Here is a 12521-nt window from a genome sequence, read left to right as displayed (position 1 = left end):
TGAAATACGTCACCGTCTATTGTTGTGTAGGAGTGTAGAGTTCCAAATTTGATTTGTAACCACGAATGTATTCCTTAGTCGTCTCGTCTCGTCCCGCAGACGTTTGTCGTGCTTGCGCTGTCATATGGACCACGACCCGAGCGGCAGCAAGCAGCAGTCGAGCAAAGTCGGGACAAGTCGGGACGGGGACAGGGACAGGGATAGGAATGGTGCGAATGCACTGCAAACTACGCAGACACCTGGTGTGAGGCGAGGCGAGGCGAGGCGAGGAAGCCCACATCGCTACCAGTGGCGCCCTCCAGCACGACACTGACACACCCCGCACAGGCCCTCCGCTGAACACCAGGGACAAGATGCGTCCTCCGCTAGTGTCGAAGGCTGCACGCGCCCAGCGAATGACAGGGGGTGCAACGAGCAGCAGTGCGTCTCACACACGCGGCGGTGCGCCCGCCAATTTGGCCGTCGCTCTGATGGGACGCCGGCACGCCTCCCCGCGCCGGCCTCGAGGAACTGGCGGTTGCGGAAGGAAGCGCTTTCGTCAAATGCGGTCGAAAACTAACATTTTGTGTGTTGGGAGAAAAGCCGAACGCGAATTCTGCCGTGCTCCTACATTAGATGAGCGCCAACGGCCATACCATGATGAATACACCGGTTCTCGTCCGATCACCGAAGTTAAGCATCTTCGGGCCCGGCTAGTACTTGGATGGGTGACCGCCTGGGAAACCCGGGTGCTGTTGGCTCCCTTCCTTTTGTTTTTTTGTTATGTCGCCAGCCCAATTTTCAAACTACCTTTCTGTTGTGACAAAGATGCTTCCTTAAGCCTTTTAAACTACTGTAATGGTACGAAAATGTAGTAATTAACTCAGTTTGAGGGAGAATGTGCTAACCAAGTTTGCCAAGAAGACTTTGAAAACGACAAAACAGTACGAATCGGCAGGTGATTTCTGAAATACGTCACCGCCTATTGTTGTGTAGGAGTGTAGAGTTCCAAATTTGATTTGTAACCACGAATGTATTCCTTAGTCGTCTCGTCTCGTCCCGCAGACGTTTGTCGTGCTTGCGCTGTCATATGGACCACGACCCGAGCGGCAGCGAGCGGCAGTCGAGCAAAGTCGGGACAAGTCGGGACGGGGACAGGGACAGGGATAGGAATGGTGCGAATGCACTGCAAACTACGCAGACACCTGGTGTGAGGCGAGGCGAGGCGAGGCGAGGAAGCCCACATCGCTATCAGTGGCGCCCTCCAGCACGACACTGCCACACCCCGCAAAGACCCTCCGCTGAACACCAGGGACAAGATGCGTCCTCCGCTAGTGTCGAAGGCTGCACGCGCCCAGCGAATGACAGGGGGTGCAACGAGCAACAGTGCGTCTCACACACGCGGCGGTGCGCCCGCCAATTCGGCCGTCGCTCTGCTGGGACGCCGGGCACGCCTCCCCGCGCCGTCCTCTAGGAACTGGCGGTTGCGGAAAGAAGCGCTTTCGTCAAATGCGGCCGAAAACTAACATTTTGTGTGTTGGGAGAAAAGCCGAACTCGAATTCTGCCGTGCTCCTACATTAGATGAGCGCCAACGGCCATACCATGATGAATACACCGGTTCTCGTCCGATCACCGAAGTTAAGCATCATCGGGCCCGGCTAGTAGTTGGATGGGTGACCGCCTGGGAAACCCGGGTGCTGTTGGCTCCCTTCCTTTTGTTTTTTTGTTATGTCGCCAGCCCAATTTTCAAACTACCTTTCTGTTGTGACAAAGATGCTTCCTTAAGCCTTTTAAACTACTGTAATGGTACGAAAATGCATTAATTAACTCAGTTTGAGGGAGAATGAGCTAACCAAGTATGGCCAAGAAGACTTTGAAAACGACAAAACAGTACGAATCGGCAGGTGATTTCTGAAATACGTCACCGCCTATTGTTGTGTAGGAGTGTAGAGTTCCAAATTTGATTTGTAACCACGAATGTATTCCTTAGTCGTCTCGTCTCGTCCCGCAGACGTTTGTCGTGCTTGCGCTGTCATATGGACCACGACCCGAGCGGCAGCGAGCGGCAGTCGAACAAAAACGGGACAAGTCGGGACGGGGACAGGGACAGGGATAGGAATGGTGCGAATGCACTGCAAACTACACAGACACCTGGTGTGAGGCGAGGCTAGGCGAGGCGAGGAAACCCACATCGCTACCAGTGGCGCCCTCCAGCACGACACTGCCACACCCCGCACAGGCCCTCCGCTGAACACCAGGGACAAGGTGCGTCCTCCGCTAGTGTCGAAGGCTGCACGCGCCCAGCGAATGACAGGGTGTGCAACGAGCAGCAGTGCGTCTCACACACGCGGCGGTGCGCCCGCCAATTCGGCCGTCACACTGCTGGGACGCCGGGCGCGCCTCCCCGCGCCGTCCTCGAGGAACTGGCGGTTGCGGAAGGAAGCGCTTTCGTCAAATGCGGCCGAAAACTAACATTTTGTGTGTTGGGAGAAAAGCCGAACGCGAATTCTGCCGTGCTCCTACATTAGATGAGCGCCAACGGCCATACCATGATGAATACACCGGTTCTCGTCCGATCACCGAAGTTAAGCATCATCGGGCCCGGCTAGTACTTGGATGGGTGACCGCCTGGGAAACCCGGGTGCTGTTGGCTCCCTTCCTTTTGTTTTTTTGTTATGTCGCCAGCCCAATTTTCAAACTACCTTTCTGTTGTGACAAAGATGCTTCCTTAAGCCTTTTAAACTACTGTAATGGTACGAAAATGCAGTAAATAACTCAGTTTGAGGGAGAATGAGCTAACCAAGTATGGCCTGGCAGACTTTGAAAACGACAAAACAGTACGAATCGGCAGGTGATTTCTGAAATACGTCACCGCCTATTGTTGTGTAGGAGTGTAGAGTTCCAAATTTGATTTGTAACCACGAATGTATTCCTTAGTCGTCTCGTCTCGTCCCGCAGACGTTTGTCGTGCTTGCGCTGTCATTTGGACCACGACCCGAGCGGCAGCGAGCGGCAGTCGAGCAAAGTCGGGACAAGTCGGGACGGGGACAGGGACAGGGATAGGAATGGTGCGAATGCACTGCAAACTACGCAGACACCTGGTGTGAGGCGAGGCGAGGCGAGGCGAGGAAGCCCACATCGCTACCAGTGGCGCCCTCCAGCACGACACTGCCACACCCCGCACAGGCCCTCCGCTGAACACCAGGGACAAGATGCGTCCTCCGCTAGTGTCGAAGGCTGCACGCGCCCAGCGAATGACAGGGGGTGCAACGAGCAGCAGTGCGTCTCACACACGCGGCGGTGCGCCCGCCAATTCGGCCGTCGCTCTGCTGGGACGCCGGGCGCGCTTCCCCGCGCCGTCCTCGAGGAACTGGCGGTTGCGGAAGGAAGCGCTTTCGTCAAATGCGGCCGAAAACTAACATTTTGTGTGTTGGGAGAAAAGCCGAACGCGAATTCTGCCGTGCTCCTACATTAGATGAGCGCCAACGGCCATACCATGATGAATACACCGGTTCTCGTCCGATCACCGAAGTTAAGCATCATCGGGCCCGGCTAGTACTTGGATGGGTGACCGCCTGGGAAACCCGGTTGCTGTTGGCGCCCTTCCTTTTGTTTTTTTGTTATGTCGCCAGCCCAATTTTCAAACTACCTTTCTGTTGTGACAAAGATGCTTCCTTAAGCCTTTTAAACTACTGTAATGGTACGAAAATGCAGTAATTAACTCAGTTTGAGGGAGAATGAGCTAACCATGTATGGCCAAGAAGACTTTGAAAACGACAAAACAGTACGAATCGGCAGGTGATTTCTGAAATACGTCACCGCCTATTGTTGTGTAGGAGTGTAGAGTTCCAAATTTGATTTGTTACCACGAATGTATTCCTTAGTCGTCTCGTCTCGTCCCGCAGACGTTTGTCGTGCTTGCGCTGTCATATGGACCACGACCCGAGCGGCAGCGAGCGGCAGTCGAGCAAAGTCGGGACAAGTCGGGACGGGGACAGGGACAGGGATAGGAATGGTGCGAATGCACTGCAAACTACGCAGACACCTGGTGTGAGGCGAGGCGAGGCGAGGCGAGGAAGCCCACATCGCTACCAGTGGCGCCCTCCAGCACGACACTGCCACACCCCGCACAGGTCCTCCGCTGAACACCAGGGACAAGATGCGTCCTCCGCTAGTGTCGAAGGCTGCACGCGCCCAGCGAATGACAGGGGGTGCAACGAGCAGCAGTGCGTCTCACACACGCGGCGGTGCGCCCGCCAATTCGGCCGTCGCTCTGCTGGGACGCCGGGCGCGCCTCCCCGCGCCGTCCTCGAGGAACTGGCGGTTGCGGAAGGAAGCGCTTTCGTCAAATGCGGCCGAAAACTAACATTTTGTGTGTTGGGAGAAAAGCCGAACGCGAATTCTGCCGTGCTCCTACATTAGATGAGCGCCAACGGCCATACCATGATGAATACACCGGTTCTCGTCCGATCACCGAAGTTAAGCATCATCGGGCCCGGCTAGTACTTGGATGGGTGACCGCCTGGGAAACCCGGGTGCTGTTGGCTCCCTTCCTTTTGTTTTTTTGTTATGTCGCCAGCCCAATTTTCAAACTACCTTTCTGTTGTGACAAAGATGCTTCCTTAAGCCTTTTAAACTACTGTAATGGTACGAAAATGCAGTAATTAACTCAGTTTGATGGAGAATGTGCTAACCAAGTATGGCCAAGAAGACTTTGAAAACGACAAAACAGTACGAATCGGCAGGTGATTTCTGAAATACGTCACCGCCTATTGTTGTGTAGGAGTGTAGAGTTCCAAATTTGATTTGTAACCACGAATGTATTCCTTAGTCGTCTCGTCTCGTCCCGCAGACGTTTGTCGTGCTTGCGCTGTCATATGGACCACGACCCGAGCGGCAGCGGGCGGCAGTCGAGCAAAGTCGGGACATGTCGGGACGGGGACAGGGACAGGGATAGGAATGGTGCGAATGCACTGCAAACTACGCAGACACCTGGTGTGAGGCGAGGCGAGGCGAGGCGAGGAAGCCCACATCGCTACCAGTGGCGCCCTCCAGCACGACACTGCCACACCCCGCACAGGCCCTCCGCTGAACACCAGGGACAAGATGCGTCCTCCGCTAGTGTCGAAGGCTGCACGCGCCCAGCGAATGACAGGGGGTGCAACGAGCAGCAGTGCGTCTCACACACGCGGCGGTGCGCCCGCCAATTCGGCCGTCGCTCTGCTGGGACGCCGGGCGCGCTACCCCGCGCCGTCCTCGAGGAACTGGCGGTTGCGGAAGGAAGCGCTTTCGTCAAATGCGGCCGAAAACTAACATTTTGTGTGTTGGGAGAAAAGCCGAACGCGAATTCTGCCGTGCTCCTACATTAGATGAGCGCCAACGGCCATACCATGATGAATACACCGGTTCTCGTCCGATCACCGAAGTTAAGCATCATCGGGCCCGGCTAGTACTTGGATGGGTGACCGCCTGGGAAACCCGGGTGCTGTTGGCTCCCTTCCTTTTGTTTTTTTGTTATGTCGCCAGCCCAATTTTCAAACTACCTTTCTGTTGTGACAAAGATGCTTCCTTAAGCCTTTTAAACTACTGTAATGGTACGAAAATGCAGTAATTAACTCAGTTTGAGGGAGAATGTGCTAACCAAGTATGGCCAAGAAGACTTTGAAAACGACAAAACAGTACGAATCGGCAGGTGATTTCTGAAATACGTCACCGCCTATTGATGTGTAGGAGTGTAGATTTCCAAATTTGATTTGTAACCACGAATGTATTCCTTAGTCGTCTCGTCTCGTCCCGCAGACGTTTGTCGTACTTGCGCTGTCATATGGACCACGACCCGAGCGGCAGCGAGCGGCAGTCGAGCAAAGTCGGGACAAGTCGGGACGGGGACAGGGACAGGGATAGGAATGGTGCGAATGCACTGCAAACTACGCAGACACCTGGTGTGAGGCGAGGCGAGGCGAGGAAGCCCACATCGCTACCAGTGGCGCCCTCCAGCACGACACTGCCACACCCCGCACAGGCCCTCCGCTGAACACCAGGGACAAGATGCGTCCTCCGCTAGTGTCGAAGGCTGCACGCGCCCAGCGAATGACAGGGGGTGCAACGAGCAGCAGTGCGTCTCACACACGCGGCGGTGCGCCCGCCAATTCGGCCGTCGCTCTGCTGGGACGCCGGGCGCGCTTCCCCGCGCCGTCCTCGAGGAACTGGCGGTTGCGGAAGGAAGCGCTTTCGTCAAATGCGGCCGTAAACTAACATTTTGTGTATTGGGAGAAAAGCCGAACGCGAATTCTGCCGTGCTCCTACATTAGATGAGCGCCAACGGCCATACCATGATGAATACACCGGTTCTCGTCCGATCACCGAAGTTAAGCATCATCGGGCCCGGCTAGTACTTGGATGGGTGACCGCCTGGGAAACCCGGATGCTGTTGGCTCCCTTCCTTTTGTTTTTTTGTTATGTCGCCAGCCCAATTTTCAAACTACCTTTCTGTTGTGACAAAGATGCTTCCTTAAGCCTTTTAAACTACTGTAATGGTACGAAAATGCAGTAATTAACTCAGTTTGAGGGAGAATGTGCTAACCAAGTTTGCCAAGAAGACTTTGAAAACGACAAAACAGTACGAATCGGCAGGTGATTTCTGAAATACGTCACCGCCTATTGTTGTGTAGGAGTGTAGAGTTCCAAATTTGATTTGTAAACACGAATGCATTCCTTAGTCGTCTCGTCTCGTCCCGCAGACGTTTGTTGTGCTTGCGCTGTCATATGGACCACGATTCGAGCGGCAGCGAGCGGCAGTCGAGCAAAGTCGGGACAAGTCGGGACGTGGACAGGGACAGGGATAGGAATGGTGCGAATGCACTGCAAACTACACAGACACCTGGTGTGAGGCGAGGCGAGGCGAGGCGAGGAAGCCCACATCGCTACCAGTGGCGCCCTCCAGCACGACACTGCCACACCCCGCACAGGCCCTCCGCTGAACACCAGGGACAAGATGCGTCCTCCGCTAGTGTCGAAGGCTGCACGCGCCCAGCGAATGACAGGGGGTGCAACGAGCAGCAGTGCGTCTCACACACGCGGCGGTGCGCCCGCCAATTCGGCCGTCGCTCTGCTGGGACGCCGGGCGCGCCTCCCCGCGCCGTCCTCGAGGAACTGGCGGTTGCGGAAGGAAGCGCTTTCGTCAAATGCGGCCGAAAACTAACATTTTGTGTGTTGGGAGAAAAGCCGAACGCGAATTCTGCCGTGCTCCTACATTAGATGAGCGCCAACGGCCATACCATGATGAATACACCGGTTCTCGTCCGATCACCGAAGTTAAGCATCATCGGGCCCGGATAGTACTTGGATGGGTGACCGCCTGTGAAACCCGGGTGCTGTTGGCTCCCTTCCTTTTGTTTTTTTGTTATGTCGCCAGCCCAATTTTCAAACTACCTTTCTGTTGTGACAAAGATGCTTCCTTAAGCCTTTTAAACTACTGTAATGGTACGAAAATGCAGTAATTAACTCAGTTTGAGGGAGAATGTGCTAACCAAGTTTGCCAAGAAGACTTTGAAAACGACAAAACAGTACGAATCGGCAGGTGATTTCTGAAATACGTCACCGCCTATTGTTGTGTAGGAGTGTAGAGTTCCAAATTTGATTTGTAACCACGAATGTATTCCTTAGTCGTCTCGTCTCGTCCCGCAGACGTTTGTCGTGCTTGCGCTGTCATATGGACCACGACCCGAGCGGCAGCGAGCGGCAGTCGAGCAAAGTCGGGACAAGTCGGGACGGGGACAGGGACAGGGATAGGTATTTTGCGAGTGCACTGCAAACTACGCAGACACCTGGTGTGAGGCGAGGCGAGGCGAGGCGAGGAGAGGCGAGGAAGCCCACATCGCTACCAGTGGCGCCGTCCAGCACGACACTGCCACACCCCGCACAGGCCCTCCGCTGAACACCAGGGACAAGATGCGTCCTCCGCTAGTGTCGAAGGCTGCACGCGCCCAGCGAATGACAGGGGGTGCAACGAGCAGCAGTGCGTCTCACACACGCGGCGGTGCGCCCGCCAATTCGGCCGTCGCTCTGCTGGGACCCCGGGCGCGCCACCCCGCGCCGTCCTCGAGGAACTGGCGGTTGCGGAAGGAAGCGCTTTCGTCAAATGCGGCCGAAAACTAACATATTGTGTGTTGGGAGAAAAGCCGAACGCGAATTCTGCCGTGCTCCTACATTAGATGAGCGCCAACGGCCATACCGTGATGAATACACCGGTTCTCGTCCGATCACCGAAGTTAAGCATCATCAGGCCCGGCTAGTACTTGGATGGTTGACCGCCTGGGAAACCCGGGTGCTGTTGGCTCCCTTCCTTTTGTTTTTTTGTTATGTCGCCAGCCCAATTTTCAAACTACCTTTCTGTTGTGACAAAGATGCTTCCTTAAGCCTTTTAAACTACTGTAATGGTACGAAAATGCAGTAATTAACTCAGTTTGAGGGAGAATGTGCTAACCAAGTTTGCCAAGAAGACTTTGAAAACGACAAAACAGTACGAATCGGCAGGTGATTTCTGAAATACGTCACCGCCTATTGTTGTGTAGGAGTGTAGAGTTCCAAATTTGATTTGTAACCACGAATGTATTCCTTAGTCGTCTCGTCTCGTCCCGCAGACGTTTGTCGTGCTTGCGCTGTCATATGGACCACGACCCGAGCGGCAGCGAGCGGCAGTCGAGCAAAGTCGGGACAAGTCGGGACGGGGACAGGGACAGGGATAGGAATGGTGCGAATGCACTGCAAACTACGCAGACACCTGGTGTGAGGCGAGGCGAGGCGAGGCGAGGAAGCCCACATCGCTACCAGTGGCGCCCTCCAGCACGACACTGCCACACCCCGCACAGGCCCTCCGCTGAACACCAGGGACAAGATGCGTCCTCTGCTAGTGTCGACGGCTGCACGCGCCCAGCGAATGACAGGGGGTGCAACGAGCATCAGTGCGTCTCACACACGCGGCGGTGCGCCCGCCAATTCGGCCGTCGCTCTGCTGGGACGCCGGGCGCGCCTCCCCGCGCCGTCCTCGAGGAACTGGCGGTTGCGGAAGGAAGCGCTTTCGTCAAATGCGGCCGAAAACTAACATTTTGTGTGTTGGGAGAAAAGCCGAACGCGAATTCTGCCGTGCTCCTACATTAGATGAGCGCCAACGGCCATACCATGATGAATACACCGGTTCTCGTCCGATCACCGAAGTTAAGCATCATCGGGCCCGGCTAGTACTTGGATGGGTGACCGCCTGGGAAACCCGGGTGCTGTTGGCTCCCTTCCTTTTGTTTTTTTGTTATGTCGCCAGCCCAATTTTCAAACTACCTTTCTGTTGTGACAAAGATGCTTCCTTAAGCCTTTTAAACTACTGTAATGGTACGAAAATGCAGTAATTAACTCAGTTTGAGGGAGAATGTGCTAACCAAGTTTGCCAAGAAGACTTTGAAAACGACAAAACAGTACGAATCGGCAGGTGATTTCTGAAATACGTCACCGCCTATTGTTGTGTAGGAGTGTAGAGTTCCAAATTTTATTTGTAAACACGAATTCATTCCTTAGTCGTCTCGTCTCGTCCCGCAGACGTTTGTCGTGCTTGCGCTGTCATATGGACCACGATCCGAGCGGCAGCGAGCGGCAGTCGAGCAAAGTCGGGACAAGTCGGGACGTGGACAGGGACAGGGATAGGAATGGTGCGAATGCACTGCAAACTACGCAGACACCTGGTGTGAGGCGAGGCGAGGCGAGGCGAGGAAGCCCACATCGCTACCAGTGGCGCCCTCCAGCACGACACTGCCACACCCCGCACAGGCCCTCCGCTGAACACCAGGGACAAGATGCGTCCTCTGCTAGTGTCGACGGCTGCACGCGCCCAGCGAATGACAGGGGGTGCAACGAGCAGCAGTGCGTCTCACACACGCGGCGGTGCGCCCGCCAATTCGGCCGTCGCTCTGCTGGGACGCCGGGCGCGCTTCCCCGCGCCGTCCTCGAGGAACTGGCGGTTGCGGAAGGAAGCGCTTTCGTCAAATGCGGCCGTAAACTAACATTTTGTGTATTGGGAGAAAAGCCGAACGCGAATTCTGCCGTGCTCCTACATTAGATGAGCGCCAACGGCCATACCATGATGAATACACCGGTTCTCGTCCGATCACCGAAGTTAAGCATCATCGGGCCCGGCTAGTACTTGGATGGGTGACCGCCTGGGAAACCCGGATGCTGTTGGCTCCCTTCCTTTTGTTTTTTTGTTATGTCGATAGCCCAATTTTCAAACTACCTTTCTGTTGTGACAAAGATGCTTCCTTAAGCCTTTTAAACTACTGTAATGGTACGAAAATGCAGTAATTAACTCAGTTTGAGGGAGAATGTGCTAACCAAGTTTGCCAAGAAGACTTTGAAAACGACAAAACAGTAGGAATCGGCAGGTGATTTCTGAAATACGTCACCGCCTATTGTTGTGTAGGAGTGTAGAGTTCCAAATTTGATTTGTAAACACGAATGCATTCCTTAGTCGTCTCGTCTCGTCCCGCAGACGTTTGTCGTGCTTGCGCTGTCATATGGACCACGATTCGAGCGGCAGCGAGCGGCAGTCGAGCAAAGTCGGGACAAGTCGGGACGTGGACAGGGACAGGGATAGGAATGGTGCGAATGCACTGCAAACTACACAGACACCTGGTGTGAGGCGAGGCGAGGCGAGGCGAGGAAGCCCACATCGCTACCAGTGGCGCCCTCCAGCACGACACTGCCACACCCCGCACAGGCCCTCCGCTGAACACCAGGGACAAGATGCGTCCTCCGCTAGTGTCGAAGGCTGCACGCGCCCAGCGAATGACAGGGGGTGCAACGAGCAGCAGTGCGTCTCACACACGCGGCGGTGCGCCCGCCAATTCGGCCGTCGCTCTGCTGGGACCCCGGGCGCGCCACCCCGCGCCGTCCTCGAGGAACTGGCGGTTGCGGAAGGAAGCGCTTTCGTCAAATGCGGCCGAAAACTAACATTTTGTGTGTTGGGAGAAAAGCCGAACGCGAATTCTGCCGTGCTCCTACATTAGATGAGCGCCAACGGCCATACCGTGATGAATACACCGGTTCTCGTCCGATCACCGAAGTTAAGCATCATCAGGCCCGGCTAGTACTTGGATGGTTGACCGCCTGGGAAACCCGGGTGCTGTTGGCTCCCTTCCTTTTGTTTTTTTGTTATGTCGCCAGCCCAATTTTCAAACTACCTTTCTGTTGTGACAAAGATGCTTCCTTAAGCCTTTTAAACTACTGTAATGGTACGAAAATGCAGTAATTAACTCAGTTTGAGGGAGAATGTGCTAACCAAGTTTGCCAAGAAGACTTTGAAAACGACAAAACAGTACGAATCGGCAGGTGATTTCTGAAATACGTCACCGCCTATTGTTGTGTAGGAGTGTAGAGTTCCAAATTTGATTTGTAACCACGAATGTATTCCTTAGTCGTCTCGTCTCGTCCCGCAGACGTTTGTCGTGCTTGCGCTGTCATATGGACCACGACCCGAGCGGCAGCGAGCGGCAGTCGAGCAAAGTCGGGACAAGTCGGGACGGGGACAGGGACAGGGATAGGAATGGTGCGAATGCACTGCAAACTACGCAGACACCTGGTGTGAGGCGAGGCGAGGCGAGGCGAGGAAGCCCACATCGCTACCAGTGGCGCCCTCCAGCACGACACTGCCACACCCCGCACAGGCCCTCCGCTGAACACCAGGGACAAGATGCGTCCTCTGCTAGTGTCGACGGCTGCACGCGCCCAGCGAATGACAGGGGGTGCAACGAGCATCAGTGCGTCTCACACACGCGGCGGTGCGCCCGCCAATTCGGCCGTCGCTCTGCTGGGACGCCGGGCGCGCCTCCCCGCGCCGTCCTCGAGGAACTGGCGGTTGCGGAAGGAAGCGCTTTCGTCAAATGCGGCCGAAAACTAACATTTTGTGTGTTGGGAGAAAAGCCGAACGCGAATTCTGCCGTGCTCCTACATTAGATGAGCGCCAACGGCCATACCATGATGAATACACCGGTTCTCGTCCGATCACCGAAGTTAAGCATCATCGGGCCCGGCTAGTACTTGGATGGGTGACCGCCTGGGAAACCCGGGTGCTGTTGGCTCCCTTCCTTTTGTTTTTTTGTTATGTCGCCAGCCCAATTTTCAAACTACCTTTCTGTTGTGACAAAGATGCTTCCTTAAGCCTTTTAAACTACTGTAATGGTACGAAAATGCAGTAATTAACTCAGTTTGAGGGAGAATGTGCTAACCAAGTTTGCCAAGAAGACTTTGAAAACGACAAAACAGTACGAATCGGCAGGTGATTTCTGAAATACGTCACCGCCTATTGTTGTGTAGGAGTGTAGAGTTCCAAATTTTATTTGTAAACACGAATTCATTCCTTAGTCGTCTCGTCTCGTCCCGCAGACGTTTGTCGTGCTTGCGCTGTCATATGGACCACGATCCGAGCGGCAGCGAGCGGCAGTCGAGCAAAGTCGGGACAAGTCGGGACGTGGACAGGGACAGGGATAGGAATGGTGCG

General features: G+C 54.8%; 13 non-coding genes across 13 annotated transcripts; all 13 read left to right on the top strand.

Moving 5' to 3' along the window:
• The first annotated feature begins 621 nt into the window (after positions 1-621).
• LOC126186336 (5S ribosomal RNA) lies at positions 622-740 on the top strand. Its single transcript, XR_007537434.1, has one exon. It is a non-coding gene; the product is annotated as a 5S ribosomal RNA (ribosomal RNA).
• Positions 741-1567: 827 nt separating this feature from the next.
• Positions 1568-1686, top strand: LOC126186386 (5S ribosomal RNA). Its single transcript, XR_007537481.1, has one exon. It is a non-coding gene; the product is annotated as a 5S ribosomal RNA (ribosomal RNA).
• An 828-nt stretch (positions 1687-2514) lies between these two features.
• Positions 2515-2633, top strand: LOC126186139 (5S ribosomal RNA). Its single transcript, XR_007537252.1, has one exon. It is a non-coding gene; the product is annotated as a 5S ribosomal RNA (ribosomal RNA).
• Positions 2634-3461: 828 nt separating this feature from the next.
• Positions 3462-3580, top strand: LOC126186302 (5S ribosomal RNA). Its single transcript, XR_007537400.1, has one exon. It is a non-coding gene; the product is annotated as a 5S ribosomal RNA (ribosomal RNA).
• Positions 3581-4408: 828 nt separating this feature from the next.
• Positions 4409-4527, top strand: LOC126186127 (5S ribosomal RNA). The gene has a single exon (XR_007537251.1). It is a non-coding gene; the product is annotated as a 5S ribosomal RNA (ribosomal RNA).
• Positions 4528-5355: 828 nt separating this feature from the next.
• Positions 5356-5474, top strand: LOC126186116 (5S ribosomal RNA). Its single transcript, XR_007537250.1, has one exon. It is a non-coding gene; the product is annotated as a 5S ribosomal RNA (ribosomal RNA).
• An 823-nt stretch (positions 5475-6297) lies between these two features.
• Positions 6298-6416, top strand: LOC126186397 (5S ribosomal RNA). Its single transcript, XR_007537491.1, has one exon. It is a non-coding gene; the product is annotated as a 5S ribosomal RNA (ribosomal RNA).
• An 827-nt stretch (positions 6417-7243) lies between these two features.
• On the top strand, positions 7244-7362 carry LOC126186279 (5S ribosomal RNA). The gene has a single exon (XR_007537379.1). It is a non-coding gene; the product is annotated as a 5S ribosomal RNA (ribosomal RNA).
• Positions 7363-8199: 837 nt separating this feature from the next.
• On the top strand, positions 8200-8318 carry LOC126185265 (5S ribosomal RNA). The gene has a single exon (XR_007537027.1). It is a non-coding gene; the product is annotated as a 5S ribosomal RNA (ribosomal RNA).
• Positions 8319-9145: 827 nt separating this feature from the next.
• Positions 9146-9264, top strand: LOC126186105 (5S ribosomal RNA). Its single transcript, XR_007537249.1, has one exon. It is a non-coding gene; the product is annotated as a 5S ribosomal RNA (ribosomal RNA).
• An 827-nt stretch (positions 9265-10091) lies between these two features.
• On the top strand, positions 10092-10210 carry LOC126186396 (5S ribosomal RNA). Its single transcript, XR_007537490.1, has one exon. It is a non-coding gene; the product is annotated as a 5S ribosomal RNA (ribosomal RNA).
• An 827-nt stretch (positions 10211-11037) lies between these two features.
• Positions 11038-11156, top strand: LOC126185264 (5S ribosomal RNA). Its single transcript, XR_007537026.1, has one exon. It is a non-coding gene; the product is annotated as a 5S ribosomal RNA (ribosomal RNA).
• An 827-nt stretch (positions 11157-11983) lies between these two features.
• Positions 11984-12102, top strand: LOC126186092 (5S ribosomal RNA). Its single transcript, XR_007537247.1, has one exon. It is a non-coding gene; the product is annotated as a 5S ribosomal RNA (ribosomal RNA).
• The last annotated feature ends 419 nt before the right edge of the window (positions 12103-12521 follow it).

The sequence above is a fragment of the Schistocerca cancellata genome, chromosome 4 (genome assembly GCF_023864275.1).
Source record: "Schistocerca cancellata isolate TAMUIC-IGC-003103 chromosome 4, iqSchCanc2.1, whole genome shotgun sequence".
NCBI classification, from domain to species: Eukaryota; Metazoa; Arthropoda; class Insecta; order Orthoptera; family Acrididae; genus Schistocerca; species Schistocerca cancellata.
This window is presented reverse-complemented; position numbering and strand designations above follow the sequence as displayed.